Source organism: Bos indicus x Bos taurus, chromosome 20 (genome assembly GCF_003369695.1).
Source record: "Bos indicus x Bos taurus breed Angus x Brahman F1 hybrid chromosome 20, Bos_hybrid_MaternalHap_v2.0, whole genome shotgun sequence".
In the NCBI taxonomy this organism is placed as follows: domain Eukaryota; kingdom Metazoa; phylum Chordata; class Mammalia; order Artiodactyla; family Bovidae; genus Bos; species Bos indicus x Bos taurus.
In genome coordinates, this window is record NC_040095.1 from 48,550,783 (window position 1) to 48,567,211 (window position 16,429).

General features: G+C 34.9%; 1 protein-coding gene across 2 annotated transcripts in view; it reads left to right on the forward strand.

Moving 5' to 3' along the window:
- Positions 1-527: 527 nt before the first annotated feature.
- Positions 528-16,429, forward strand: part of CDH10 (cadherin 10) — a 186,576-nt gene continuing 170,674 nt past the window's right edge. For both annotated transcript variants that reach the window (XM_027520259.1, XM_027520260.1), the window contains exon 1: positions 528-925. The gene's annotated coding sequence lies outside the window, so the exon portion shown is untranslated. The remainder of the gene's footprint in view (positions 926-16,429) is intronic.

Consider the following 16,429-nt stretch of genomic DNA (forward strand, 5'->3'; position numbering starts at 1 on the left):
TCTAAATATTTTAATAGCATTAATTACATATTTACATCATGAATAAAATATTCTATCTGTAAAATCAAAAGGCAAAGCAGGTAAGATTAAGCAGAAAAGACTAGCTCACGAACATCCCCAAACGACGAGTAAGGTATGTTCTCCTATGACCATAAGCGATTAAAAAATAAGGTATTTGAAGAACCAAGGAAAAGAAAGTTCACTGAAAGCAAAAATAAATAATAATTTAAACCGCAACCAAAATCACTCCGGTAACGATTCAGATCTGGTTGCAATTTGACTTGGCACTCGCTTCATGGATTTCGGCGATCTGGAGTTAAGGATGGTGCAGGGATATATATGTCAGATGAAGAAGAAGTATCTATTAAAAAAGAATTGCGAGAAGTAGTCCCGTTCTTGAGATTGTATTACGGACACAGCCAGATTAGATCGGGCTGATTACTTTAGCCTTGAAACAGAGAGTCTTTCTGCCCTGCGGGGGAGGGGACGCCTTTCATCCGAAGCCCTCCTCTCGGATGCGCCCTCCCCTCGCATTCACTTGCAAATCGCTGTGTGCGAGCAAAAGCCAGCACTTCCCAGTCTCTAACCTTCCCATGGCGAGTGCTGCAGCTCTATCAGCAGAACCTTTCTCTCCGAGTGAGGAAGGGTTTTTCCCCCCTCCTTCCTTTTCTTTTCTTTTTTTTCCCCCCTTAATCAGAAGCACTGAATGAAAGCCAATCAGAGAGAACTCGCCCTCCGGTTTCTTCGGTTCCCTGCCGTCCAGAGTTAAAAGTGATGCTGAGAGAAAGCTTGAGTTAGATTGAAGTAGAATCAGTGATAGGAAATAACAGCCGAAAACAAACAAAAAGGGGATATAGTGACAATTTCTCCAGGGTTATTTTGGCTGGAACCAACTTCCGTTATCCAGAAGCTGATTAAAAAAAAGGTAGGAAGATTTCATCTCTCTCTCTCTCTTTTTTTTCTAACTCCCTTAAGGTCTCTTATTTTCTCTCCCTGGGGGAAAATGTTTGTTTTTAAGTTGTATTCAGCAGTTATTTTCAAATAATTATCTTTAATATGTAAAAAAATTACTAAGCATAAAACTATATATTGTATTCTAGAAACCACTGCTTTGAATAGCTGAAGAGGTAATGTGAAACTGGATAAATTATATATTTATGCTCAACAGTGGGTCATGTTGTTAGAGTTTGTGAATTCATTCACTCTGATCAAATGCTAAAAATATATTATGGGCGGTAATTTGTTATTCTCATGCTTGTTCATCTTAATGTTAAAAATCCCTTGAAGAGAAGATTGTTGCTTTGAACTCTATCATTGAACATTACTTTGCATTCCATATGAATGGATCCCCTCTGCACTTATTTATAGTCATAGTTCATTGTAGGTTCAATATAAAGAGAAATGACAGGCAGAAGACAGATTCCTTGAACCTGTCAATGGTCACTAAGCATCTACATAAATAAGAAAGATTGGCATTTATCAGAAATAGAATAGGCATAATTCCTAGATTCGCATTTTGTGTCTGAGTCAGAAGTATGAGAGAGGAAAGATGAAGAGGGGAGATGAAATGCATGTAGTCAGCAGTTGCAGCATTTATTGTCTCTGCTGCAATAAAATCCATATTTTATGTGGTGTTAAATTAATGCAGCACATTGCAAGACTAAATGCATGTCCCCAACAAGTAACTATTGATAGCACTGTAAGTATGGGCAAAAGCAGTAGTCTGAAAGTGTTTTCCTGTCAATGCAATAAAAACCTACCATCTCCTTATCATTAAAAAGAGGAGTCTACAGGTGCAAAGACAAACATCAATTTTAAATTGACCTCTCGTCTTTTGCTTCCAAAAAACAGATCTATTTCCTGTAATTGTGGTTCTTTATTCCAGTAAAATCTTTTATTATTTGAAACTGCACATGTCTTACTCTCAGCTGTTCGGAGATGCATGTTTTCTTTTCTTTTTTTTTCTTGTTGTTGTTGTTTTCTTGAAGGATTTCTATTAAAAATAGTCTGTCCCTCAGCTGCTGACAACTGGTAAACCTCAATGTATATGTTAGTAGACTTTCTCCCTCCGCAGCATCTTCCTCTGGGTCCTCCTTTAAAATGTAACTACAAGAGCTTCTCTGTGGTGAATAACACTTGGCAAGAGTGTGCTCATTTTTTAGGTCTGGTATGGTGAGGATTTTTAATTAGTAGAACTTTCATGAAAACATTATGTCACTGACAAGAGCTCTAGATTCATTTTTAAAGTGATGAAGAAAATAGGAAGAGGGCTGTATCATAGAGAAAGAGGTAAATGACAAGTTGTATAGCTAATCTTCTTGCCCTTCTCCCTACAGCATAATAAAGGTGGCACGTTTGTATTCAATGTGTAATGCATAAGGAAATAGTGATTTATTGGAAGTGGGGGTGGGCTGTGGAGCAAAGGCATTGGAGTATGTTCCGATCTAAGCAGAGTGTGTTTGTGGCTTAGGAACATAACAAATACAGATTCATTCTGATCATGAAAACATAAAGAAATGCTTCTTTCATTTGCTTTCACTTAAAAAAATTTTTATGTGTTTTTAAAGTATGAGTCAATGTCTGCTTTCATTAAATCAGATACTTTGGTTTCAAATACTTGCTGCTAACAAATTGACTTCCCTAGTGAATGCGTTTGTCTTTTCTGACTCCAATCAAAGAATAGAATTCCATACACTTAGATGCCTGAAAGGAGGTGGGGGGGGGAGAGAGAGAAATCCCAGGGACTTATGAAAGGAGCACATAATCTGTATGACATCCACATATGCATGTATATGTGTGAGGTCAGTGGTCAGATTGCTTGATTCCTGATTAATACTTCAGGTGATAGACCTAAATGTTTATAAAACCTAGCTGTTTATCGATAAGAATGGTACTATACAGGCATCAAATTTAGTATTATGCTGTTATATTTTCACCTACACTAAGATTTTCTAAAAGGAAAAAAAAAGATAGAAAATTGACTTTGTATCTAGAGAGATATACATACTGGCAAAATATTAAGAAACTTAGTGTATTGGAAAGAGGCTTTTTTTGCTTGAAAGAGAGTGTTTGAGACTGAAAAGGTTAATTCCAGCTGTGTGAACTCTGTTCAGAGTCTATAATGCATTTTTTGATCTTCATTTAATAATACATGTAAACAAATGACGGAGGCAAAGTGTGTGTTATCTGGGGGATTCTGGACATATGACTTATTTCATATGTTTCTTAACCTACTTTGCAGCAAGTGATAAGCCAGTGCTCCTGGAATATGTCATTTTTATACCAAATCATTCCGCTAGGCTGCAGCACAGGAACAGCCTTCGCCCTAATGATGCTGAATCAGCAGCAAAGTGAACCATATTTTAAGTGTTATTATAGGTAATAGCGTTGCATAGTAAGCAATTAATACAAAGCAGGGCTGTAAAACCAACTACCTCTAGTCTAGCCCTTGGGTTTCGAAAGCATTGTCCATAATTATTCTTTTTTCTGCTTTGCAAATTACATTCTAATACTGTTGCCACATTAAGAAGTACTCATAAAATACTGAAACAACAAAGTATTAAGTAGAGAAATATACAACTGATTTATGCCAATCATAAGTTATTGTACGCAGCTATTTGGTCTCCAGGTTCCAGGTTCTGTTTTTGAAAACTCCACTTTTGATTAACCCAAAATCGTATCTGGAATAGGGCTTCAAAAAAGTGACTTCACTCACCATATTATGTTTAACAGTCGTGTCTGAAACAGGCTGAAGTTAAAACCCAAGTAGAAAAAAGGTGCCCTTATTCTAGTTAGGCTTATACTGAGCAATGGTGGTCTCAATTAGGCCTTGTATTAAGTGTGTGGTCCCTATTATGAATATTTTGGAAAAAAATCTGAGTCCAAAGAATAGCTTATGAATTTACAATTGAGAAATGCAAGTTAGCATAAAAATGATTTTCCTTTTCTTCACAAAGTGAGTTCATGAAGAAAATTTTATTTTTTCATAATTACAGTAACTATAATAGGCAGATAGAAAAGCCCTGAATTTAAACATATTAAAGTCTGCCTTCCCCCCCCCCTCTAATTAAAGCATTTGAATTATGTCTACAGAATAGTGGTATAACAGCCCATACTTTTACATCTAATAATATTCAACACTCAAAATTACAGATATTTTTATCACACATCTGATTGAAAAAATTTCAATCAACAAGGAGCGTCTGTTTTCTAAGATAACGGTATCAGCTCGGGGTCACCTCTTTCCTCTTCTATTCTTATCCTACAGCAGCTTCACCTCACTTGATGTTTCAGTATGAGACCTCGAGCCTTTTTATAATCCGATTGTGCTGTCTTTCGTAAGGGTATCTAAAACCAATGAGGCCATTTTTGCCTTTGCCATACCTTCTTTGTCCAAGTAACTCAAGAGGCAAACATTGTAAGAAAATCACATCTATCACATTAAAAGATATATATTTCTGGGAATGCATTATTTTAATGTCATATTAGCATTGATTGGTTAAAATTATGTTTCAGCATAACTTTTGCTTAACTCTTTATCATCAGTGCAACTTCTCACAAAAAAAAAGTAACTTGATTTTTTTTTTTTTTAGAGAATAAAGGTGCTTTGTTTTCACCAAAGTCTTTTTACTTTTATCCTATGTCTCTCTTGCCATACATGTGATTTTCCCTATATCAGTAAGAGATATTTGTTAAATATCACCATACTGGTGATGGATTTAAAGAAAGGGAAAGCTGAAAATTGAATAAGAATGAGTAAAATAGCATTACATTTTATGATATAAAGTGCAACATTCCTTGAGAATAATGACTGTGGGAGGCTGAAGTGCCTTCATATAGCAGTCCCTTATAATAGAGGGAATATATCCTTAGAGAGTTTGTCAGTAGCAGTATAAGCACTTCATCAAACCATGTGATCTCAGTGTTAAGCACCCCCTGCTTTTGTTGTTTTAGGAAGCAGCCTTGATACTACATACCCTAAATGATGCAGAAATATAGTTTAACAACACTTTCAGTTTCAGGACAGGATTAAGCAATAGGCTATCTGGGATAATATAACAACATTGCTTCACAACAGGAAATTCAGTATTAAAGGATGTGTCAAAGCATTTCAGAGCCCTACTGATTTCTCTTTTCCATTCTCGCCCCCATCACCTCCTTCTCCCTCTCCCATTTCTTCTCCCTTCCTGCCTTCTCCTCTTTTTCAATTTAGGACAATTACAAACATCTTTGAATGAGTTTTCTCTTGAGCTTTTTTTTTTTTTTATATTATCCTATTGGAAATACAATTTCTGTAAATCTTGTGATTTTTATGGTCAGTATTCTATCATCTGCCACATTATACATTGGATTTATTATATTATCCTTTGCATTATACCATAAACTATATGACAGTTCAGTTGACTAGAGCGTGTCCTTTCAAATGAAAGCAATTTTTATAAACATTATAACACCTAGGCGTTTAAGGAATTGAAATTGGCACCAATGTAGTTTACTGCAATAGCAAGCAAAGTATGGGAATTCAACATTTATTAATGAAATGACTTCTCTAATGTATCAGAATGTGGAATGCATAGGCATGAGTTATTATACTTAGTGCATCAGTTATTGATTGGGAATCTTTGTTGATTTACTGGAACAGAGGATATTGAAACAGTTTGAAAGAGACTTGATTTTAGACATAAATTAAACATCAGTTGCATTCATTAGATATGTTGGTTCTTCTTTGTTGCAAAATAAAGATATTACCAGGGTGTAATGTAAAAATGTAAGCTGATTTAAAAATAAGCAAATGTCTATTCTAGATATTGTAAAGAATTGTCATTGTTCCTACTTCTTTCCAGTTGAAAGTCTGGGAAACAAAAACCATAAAAATAATCGTTTTTCCTGGTAGCTCGGCTGGTAAAGAATCAGCCTGCAGTTCAGGAGACCCTGGTTCGGTTTCTGGGTCGGGAAGATCTGCTGGAGAAGGGATAGGCGACCCATTCCAGTATTCTTGGGCTTCCCTGGGCTCAGCTGGTAAAGAATCTGCCTGTAATGCGGGAGACCTGGATTTGATCCCTGGCTTGGGAAGATACCCTGGAGAAGAGAATGGCTACCCACTTCAGTATTGTAGCCTGGAGAATTCCATGGACCAGCCCATGGGATTGCAAAGAGTTGGACACAACTGAGTGACTGATCAAATTAAGCAGATCATGTAGGTGATTTAAATAATCAGTAAACCGAATAAAGTAAGTGTTTTGACTTGGGTTATTCTAGTAATTCTCTGCTATGTTCACATGGTATTTATAAACACAAGAATTGAAGTCGAATTTTGGCATAGTTATTTGAGTAGATCAAAGGCTATCAATGTATTTGCCTAGGCTATTGAGTGCATTTTTGCATAATGCTAGTATAAGTTTAAAAAATGTGACTGATTCTCCTCTTTTTTGTGACTCATCTCCTAATAAAATCAGGTTAAGTCAACTCCATTTGATACCCATTTTAACTTCTGGGATTTTTAAAAGGAAATGTAAAGAATGTTTCCATAACTCTTGCATCAGACTTCAAATTTAGATGAAGTACCATAGTGTTTCTTGATAATTTGACGTCTTAGCACCAAGTTGAAATTAATAGCCTCATATATAGATTGACTTGAAAGCATTTGAACTATCTAAGGGCCTTTAATGATTTTGTGTATACCATGTAAATCTAACTGTGCTGCTCGGTGGCATTTGACTCTTTACGGCCCCATGGACTGTAGCCCACCAGGCTCCTTTGTCCATGGATTTTCCAGGCAAGAATACTGGAGTGGGTTGCCATTTCCTTCTCCAAATCTGAGTGTATAGTATATTAATTAATTATTTCTTAAAATTATTTAAATATAATTTAATATAAATATTTAAATATAAAAATATTTTTAAAAATAGACCAGAGATTAAGATTTATGACCTCAAACTTGCTGGTTTCAATCTAATACTAATAAAATAAAGACTATGAATTGCATATTCTTTTCATACTAACAGTGAAATTTATTTGCTTTAGCAGTGACACAAAGAAAAGGTCCCATTGGGATAAAATCAGGTGTATATCAACTTATTTCATCAAATTGAGTACACAGTGACTATCAGCCTAGTCAAATATAATATTTTGTTTTACTTCTTTCTGAAGCATTCTAAATTGGAGGTGATTCCTGTTCTGTAGCCTAGGTACCAGAGTGACTTTTTAAGGTGTAGTCTCAGAGAGTGAAAACCAGAAAGGTACACATTTATTCTGTCTGCATCTAGCTTCCTAAATTTGAATAAAATCCTTTCCCAGTGAATAAGTACCTATGGAAAGTCTTTATTGCTTTATCCACTCCCTTCAACAAGGCTTCAGTTAGTCTTTTGGAGATTTGTTGAAAATTGAATGCCAGCTCCAGGCAAATAATACTTATAAGTACCCTTTTCTATTTCCTTTTTTTTTTTTTTCCTTTTATTTATTTTTTCCTGATTGAGTGAAGAATGGAGATTTTCTATAGAATTTCTATATTTTAACCTACCTACCAAGTTTTTGGATAGATGCATTTTAAAGAGAGCTATGTTTTTCTAAGATTCTCTTCTGCCTTTTAAAATATGCTCTAATTTTTCAGTATTTACTAACTAGATAGTTCTACATCAGATACAAGTATTCACTTTTAATACTAAAAAAATTACTGGGGCAACGAAATGTCCCTAATATCTAAGTTAAGAAACATGATTTCTTGGCTAGACTTAGAGTTGGATTGTCCTTCATAATTGAGTATCTGAACAAAGTAGGTAAAAAAACATGTTTTCTTTTTTAAGACAAAGCTATGCCAGAGAAGGCAATGGCACCCCACTCCAGTACTCTTGCCTGGAAAATCCCATGGATGGAGGAGCCTGGTAGGCTGCAGTTCATGGGGTCACTAAGAGTTGGGCACAACTGAGTGACTTCACTTTCACTTTTCACTTTCATGCATTGGAGAAGGAAATGGCAACCCACTCCAGTGTTCTTGCCTGGAGAATCCCAGGGACGGGGGAGCCTGGTGAGCTGCTGTCTATGGGGTCACACAGAGTTGGACACGAATGAAGTGACTTAGCAGCAGCAGCAGGTCAGTGTTAGGTATATGACCTCTCCTGGACATCCAGTCTAGTGGAGATGTGAAGTTAGAGAAATGGCAACCACAACCTTGACCTCAGAGCAAAGACATTTATTCACCATTTTATAGGTAAAGTGTGAATCCAACCAGTTTCTAGGCAGATTCAAGATGAAAAAAGTGTTAATGATAAAAGCCTTATTTCCTCTAGAAGCAAACTGAAGCACACATATAAACCACTGCCCCCCAAAAAAATTCTTAAGAGAAATGTTCTATTGTTAATAGTGTTAACAAACTAAATTATTATGATGAAAAATTCATGATCATTAATTTAACTGTGTTTTGATTTTAAACTATCATATATACTTAAAATATGACTGTCTTGTACATGTATACCATTTTTATTTTGCCTTTTACTCAGTAAATTTAAATGATCTCCTGGGTATCTAAACAATCTTTTTCTTAGCTTCTAAGTAACTGTATTCATTTTGGGGAAAGTTCTATCAGCCAATCCCTTAGTGCCACACCCAGAGGCTCAATCTAATATAAATTTTGTGCCTGAGGAAAAGAGGTTTTAATGTGAGATGTTCACAATAAATATCATATAATTTATAATAGAAATCAGTAGTTATGTTCTCAATGTGTCAATTACCGTGGAAAAGTGGTAAATTAGCAGAATGTCATTGGGCAGTTACCTATTCCTCCACCTAACACAGATTCTTTAATTTTTATTTTCTTTAATGCAAACTACCTAATAAACTTCTCAGTATCTTATTTAATTATTTCATTTTTCTGTTCACTATTCTTTAAGTGCCTACCATTAGCCAGACTGTGCCAGCAGCCAGAGATATAAGATTGAAGAGAGAGAAAGACAAAACAAAACCTTTTTTGCATTGAGGTGGGTTGTGCTGATGGTTCAGATGGTAAAGACTCCATCTGTAATGCTAGGATACCTGAGTTTGATCCCTGGGTAGGGAAGATCCCCTGGAGGAGGGCATCTCAATCCACTCCAGTATTCTTACCTGGAGAATCCCAGGGACAGAGGAGCCTCTCAGGGTACAATCCATGGGGTCGCAAAGAGTCAGACATGACCAAGTGACTGACACTTTCACTTTCATTGAATAATTACTCACATTATTTGGTATTATATTCTAGATTTGATTAATACAAGAATGATGAGTATCAGTTACTTTTCAGATGATAATATGAGGCTCTAATCTCATTTACTTTTTTAAGCCATATTGTTGTATTCAAGACCACATGACATCATTCAGGAAACTATCAAAATGAGTAAGTAGATTAGTCCAAGATACATTTTTGAGGTTTGACAGAAAACAGCAAAATTCTGTAAAGCAATTATCCTTCAATAAAAAATAAATTAATTAAAAAAAAAAGATTCATTTTTGTGTAACCTCAGGTTCAGTCTGTGGAGGCCTGAGGGTGGGTTCTGAGTTGGAGCTTCAGTTAGGGGCAGTCATGGTAGTTGGTGATCCATGTTTGAGCTTTATGTGTACAATAGCCAATTGTCGTCTTGCAGCAAGGCCTCAAATTTGAGACTAACATTCCAATCCTAAACAAGAAGCCCAAATGAAAAGCCAGCATATCTGAAAACTGGATAAATCCTCAAATTATATTGCTAAAAATTCTTAGGAACAAAAGTTTCCACACCCCCACAAGTAATTAAAATATTCACTACATAGAAGCCACTGAGTTTCAAAGTTGGTCACTCTGTCAAAAAGTTTGTTCCATATTATATCATTTAATAGAGAGATAACACAATCATAATGCTATATGCCAGAAGCACTGAGATTGCTTTTCTTAATAAATATAGTAACTCTTACCTAAATATACTCACAAAAACTTTTGATGGATAAAAACATGAAAGGTGGCACCCAACTGGGTTCAAACCCTGTGTCACTTACCCTGTATTTAATATTCCTGGTAGTTTTTCAGCTGTAAAGTGGAGTTAATAATTGAACTTCTGTGATAGTACAGTTGCCATGATGGTAAGAAACAATAACTCTAAAGTACTAACAATTCCTGTCACATAATAGGTGTTCTAGTGCTATGTATTATTATTACCTATTATTCTATTGGCATTGTTATGACTTATCTGTAAATTTATGTGACCTATGCTTTTTCATTGAGTATGTTGTATTTTAACCATAGCATGTGATGCAACTTGTATTTAACATGTATCATGTAATGATAATTTTGTGTTTATGTTCAGGTGAAAGCTACATAACATTTTAAGTCTGATTTCATCACTAATTCTACCGCCAATATCATAGATTTCTTCTTCCAGATTTTTTGTTTGTTTATGAAATGGGAGTTTGAACCATATGATTTCCAAGGACACAGTTTATCTATTGTTCCAACTGGAAAGGGCTAATACAATCTATTGTGAAACTGGAAAGGACTCAATATATTACTGTTAAAATGCTGTCATTCCCTAATGATTGTGAAAGTGTCAAGAGAATGTAACCTGAAAACTTCAGCTCCTACATTCTCAGAATCACATTCAGTTAACTGTGTGAACTAGGGAATTAATGGATACAAGTTTTGAAAATGATGTGAAGGACCTAAAAAGGGGACAGAGGAGGGAGAAAACATTAGAAAGATGGACACTAAGTGTTGTGAGTTCCATAAGCCACATAAACTCACTCAGGTGAAACATGAACCGTTTCTGAATATACTGCAGTAATGATTCCTTTCACAGATTCTCCTTCTTGAGGTCAGAGTAATGAAAATTAGAACGAGAATGATGAACAGAGTCAGTGCATTGCAGAAATAATCCCATTAAAGTTTTGATACCTATAAATCTCAAGAATAGTTCTGCAGTCTGTATTACAAGCTGAAAGGTCAGTGGGTCAGAAAGACTATATTACAAGCTGAAAGACTAGGTTCAAGAAACCTTGTGATAGAGACAGCATCTGCTGCAAAATGTGAAAATTTTAACAGATTTTACTTATATAATTCATTTTTTTAAATTCTTCACATTTAAGGATATATGAGAATCAATTAAAAATAACTTTTTTAGGCCTTTTTGTGATTCTATTTAATATGGCTATTAAAAAGTCTCTGGAATTACATAAAGAAATCAGGATATTAAGATTAAAAAATATACACCTCTGTGAGTCCATAAGCTCCTCTCTCTTTAAAAGTTCATTTTAAAAATCAAGGATTACGTCACATTTTTTATTTTTCAGTTTTATTTATAATTCAAGATCAATTATGTTTAATTTAGAAATTAACATATTTAAAGAATAAACTTAGCACTTTAATCCACCCACATGTAGAGGTTAGGTGAGTCATAATAGAGACTACTAAACCTAGCCAACAAATACAGTTTTGTGAACAAAGATAATTCTCATTTTTTATCTTAGCTATATATTTAAATTTATTACATATTTGTTTACTACTTAATCAAAGACACAGTTTCCATATCATCTTCTTTAATGCTGTGGTCACTTAATTGTTTTGTCATGGCTTCACTGTAATATTTGACTAAATGATTTAACTTTATGGCTGGTTAATTAGAATGGCTATATTTTAATTTAGCGATTCTAATTAATCAGCCATAAAGTTAAATCATTTAGTCAAAATAAGTCAAAATATATAATAAGATATATTTTATTTTACTTGATTTTCTAAAGACATGCACATTAGACCCAAGGGCTAAACATTAGGCATTGTTTTCCTTTAGTTGTAAAATTCTTTATGCAAGAGAAAAAGTTTATTAATTTGCATATGTATTTCTTTTTACTTATTTGGGAATCAAGTGAGAATAAAGAAGTGCAAAACTGTAGCAGAAATTAATTTTAAAACCTAAGAAATAAAATGTCGTACATGTATATAGACTAAATCGTTTCCTTTCAAAATCCATCAAATTCTTCAAGGTTTTCAGCCATTTAATGTGTTTTGAAAGACTGCATTTGAAAATAATGTAAATTCTACCTAAAAACTTAGTCAAAATGTTGAAATGAGTTTATATTTCTGAAGTATTGACCCATTTTTAGGGTAAATTGCTGCTTATTATTTCTGGTAAAATTCTGTTTGCCTTACAAGAGGTAAAACATACTTAGGTGTTTGGAGCCACCTTGTGGCTGTCTCATAGTATATTAGAGAACGTTCCCTCTCCAGATTCTCTCCAACTGAAGGTTGCACTTGGGAGCATTGAAATCAACATTGTGAACTTATATTACGGGCTTTACAATAGCATTACAAATGGTTCTTGTTTAGGCTGATGCAACTTCATATTTACATGTCTACATGAATTACAAAAATATTGTTTTTCAGAAGTCTAACAAAAATATTTTAACCAACCCTTTTGAGGCAATATATAATTTTTAAACTAAAATATATTTTTACTGTGCAGCTGCAAGTCGACTCTAATGACTCCTTACACATTTCACATTCTCAAAGCAAAATTCCATCCAGCATCCTTTGGTTTCCAACACAAAGAAACCAGGGGCTATGTTACTGTGATTTTTGCATTTTGTAAAACTTAAATATAAATATTCAGCCTGCATGAGAAGCATGGGACTGCTGCCAATAACCCCTGGTCGTTGAATGTGTTTTTCAGGAGGCTCACTGGAAATTCAGAGGGGCAAATTGTTTGCTCTCCTTTTACATAAATATTAGGATAATTTATAATTTGTATAGTGCAATGTAGATATTCACCAAATATATCTTTTCTAGGTATTTTGTAACCTAACACAGGAGAGCAAGGCCCATGGTTACTGCTTGTCTTATAATTTTACAAGGAAGTGCCTGAATTTAGAAATAAAACAATACTATTATTTGCTTGAAATTCAGAATAGTCACTTTTAGAGTTTTAAATCCAGAGCTTTCATTGATTTATTACATGGTCTTACTCTTCACTATGTAATTTATTATCTGAGGACAAAAATTAAAAAAAAAATTGATCACCCATAGCAGTAGATGAGCATAAGTTCTCTAATTTATTGCTAAGTCTATAGCTTAGACTTAGCTTATAGTTTCTCCCTCTCTCCCTCCCTCTCTCTTTCCATGTATCTCTCTTTCTAGACATACTTGGTTACCATCATAAACTATTACCGTTCATCATCATCATCATCATCAAAACCTCGGTGAGACTTCAGTTCCAAGACTGGACAGCAAAGAGTCTAGTCACATTTACAGGCTCCAGTGTGAACAGCTCCTAAATTGCCTCTCTTTGGGGGCACTGGGATGATTAACTGATTAACTTTAAATGGATGGAGATTAATGGAAACTGAAGACAAATTGATAAAACAGCAAAAATCTTGTGAATATTATCTGTATGTTCTGCATTAAAGCCATGAGTTGTCCATCTTTATGAAGGAAATCATTTTCTCTATTTTTAACATGCTAGACTGCCTCTTAATGTAAAACAAGTGGTCAGAGCATATCATTTCTCATGCACAGCCCAACAGTCTGACTGAAAGCAAAGATTACTTTGCTTCCCATTAACCCACATTCCCTCTGTCAACAAATGTGCTTCTACTCTAAGAGAAGAGATATTGCTGTTGATTTGCTTTATTCTCAAAAGACTGATAGGGTTTTCATTCAATGCAATGGTTCACACTGTGTAATTTAAAAATATTAACATATAAAGTATATATTTCAATTCAAAAGGGAAACAGAAATTGAAATTGATGTATTTAAGAGATTAAAAATGTTTGAAGTTTAGAAGAATTCTTGTGATGATGTCATATTCATTCACATTTGATTTCTAGATTGGGAAGATCCCCTGGAGGAAGAAATGGCAACTCCTTCCAGTATTCTTGCCTGTAAAATCTCATGGACAGAGGAGCCTGGTTGACTACAGTCCATGGGGTCTCAAAGAGTCAGACATGACTTAGCAACTGAGCACAGTTATTGCTATGGCAAAGTCTTTTTTCCAAAATGAATAGTAAATGAACAATCATAGATATCAAAAGAAACATATAGAACTCTTTCCTCTATTGAGTAAGAACCAAGAATTAATCCAAGACACTTTAGCCACATTTCTAAATTCCTTCTCAATTTTAGTCTAAAACATAGCATATCTATTTACCCAAGATAATTTAGCCTCAAGTGATAAGGGAGATTTCTGTAATTAACCATCATCCTGAGATGATTTTTAAACCTCTTAAAATTTTCTTCACTGTCCTAGAGCTAAAAATTCATTGTCAATGATCTTGTCTCCTCCACGCCCAGTATACTTACTTGACAAATCTATTTAATTCTAACCGTATAACAAATATAAAATTGGTATTTTTAAAATTTCAATTCAATACTACAGGAGAGGTTTAAATTACATCTTTCCTTCACAATTCAACCATATTTTAGATTTCTTAATACATATTCCAGGGTTTGCTAAGAACTTTGAGAAACAGTTGTAAATCATACGATCCCTTCCTCAATGAGATGAAAATACTGTAGGAAAGAGCAACATTTAAAGGTTAATATGTTGTAAATTACTTCCTTGGTGGCTCAATTGTAAAAATTCACCTGCAATGCAGGAGACACAGGAGAGACAGATTCAATACTTCGGTCAGGAAGATCTTCTGGAAGAGAAAATGGCAACCCACTCCAGTATTCTTGCCTGGAGAATTCCATGGACGGAGGAGCCTGGTAGACTGTAAATTAGTGTTTTGCTTGTAGGATGGGTGAAATTTTTATGGGGATGTAGACAGGGGAACATGGAAATTTAATCCTAGGGGAGGCTTGAAAGGTGAAATTATGTAATTGCTTATTAAGAGATGAAATTAATGAAACAAGAAACATAACTTTCTGCATATCCAAAGACCTCTTAACCATTCTTCTCTTTTTTCCCTCTGAAAGTCAAAGTATCAGTTGTTCAGTTGTGTCCAACTCTTTCCAAACCCATGGACTGTAGCCCACAAGGCTCCTCTGTCCATGGAATTTTCCAGGCAAGAATACTGGAGTGGGTAGCCATTCCCAGTTCCAGGGATCTTCCTAAAATATATTTTTCTTAATTTATTTTTCATATAATTGTTAATTCAATAATACTTATCAGTTTTCCATTGTGGAGAAGGAAGCATGTTTACAACCAAGATGTGATGGAAAATAAGTCATATTCAGACTTTTTGTCTTCTTTCTTCTTCTCTACAGGAGAGACAATCAAAACGGAAGCTACAGTATAGCCTGGTACTGGCAAGGAACAGTGTCAGCACAGGGCACTATGACATTAAAGACGTGGGCATATGCCATTGTCTGAGTGCAAGAAAGGGCTCTTTCAGGGAGGAGATTAAAGCTAAGCCCTTAGAACTGTGACATTCTGTGTATGTGATCACTAGCTCAAAAATTCTTCTGCACAAGTTCATTTTGAAAGATATTGTTACCTAGTGGTAAATTCTCACTCCAGAGTTGGGCAGATGTACGTATTCTGTCCTACTTGAGAATCTTGGCCAAGATATTTAATCTAGCTAAGCCTCAGTTTCCTTGCCTGAAGGATGGGATCAACTGGCTACTTCTTAAACCTGCTGAAAGTATTAAATGTAACTATACTCATGAAGCACTTAGTAGAATTAACAAAGAAAACAAAAGACAACCTATGGAATGAGAGAAACTGTTTGCAAATGATGTGACTGTCAAGGGATTAATCTCTAAAATATACAAAAGCTCATACAACTCAGTATCAAAACAACAATAACCAAAAAAGGAATTAAAAAAAAGGAAAATAAAAAAGGACAGAAGGTCTAAATAGACATTTCTTCAAAGAAGACATATAGATTGCCAAAAGGCACAAGAAAAGATGCTCAACATACTACTTATTAGAAGAATGGCCATATATATATTTAAATTTTTGCTGAATGATTTGAATGTGCACACCAGAAAATTAATTGCAACTAGAAATTGTTATACTGTTTTTTATGTCTGAATCCATACACTAATTCTAAAATCAATTTTTAAAAAGAAGTTTTCATAAATACATTTATAGTATATTCTGGTGCATTAAAGGGGACATTACTCATTTTGAAATATGCAGATTCTTATTTCATTCCTTTTGACTCGTTTTATAGTCACTTATTGGAGAAGGAAATGGCAACCCATTCCAGTATTCTTGCCTAGAGAATCCTGTGGCCAGAGGAGCCTGGTGGGCTGCTGTCCATAGGGTCATGTGGAGTCGGACACGACTGAAGTGACTTAGCATGCATGCATGCATTGGAGAAGGAAATGACAACCCACTCCAGTGTTCTTGCCTGGAGAATCCCAGGGACGGAGGAGCCTGGTGGGCTGCCGTCTCTGGGGTCGCACAGAGTTGGACGCGAGTGAGGCGACTTAGCAGCAGTAGCAGCATAGTCACATATTGGTTTAAGCACATATATACAGCGTTTTATGTTGTAC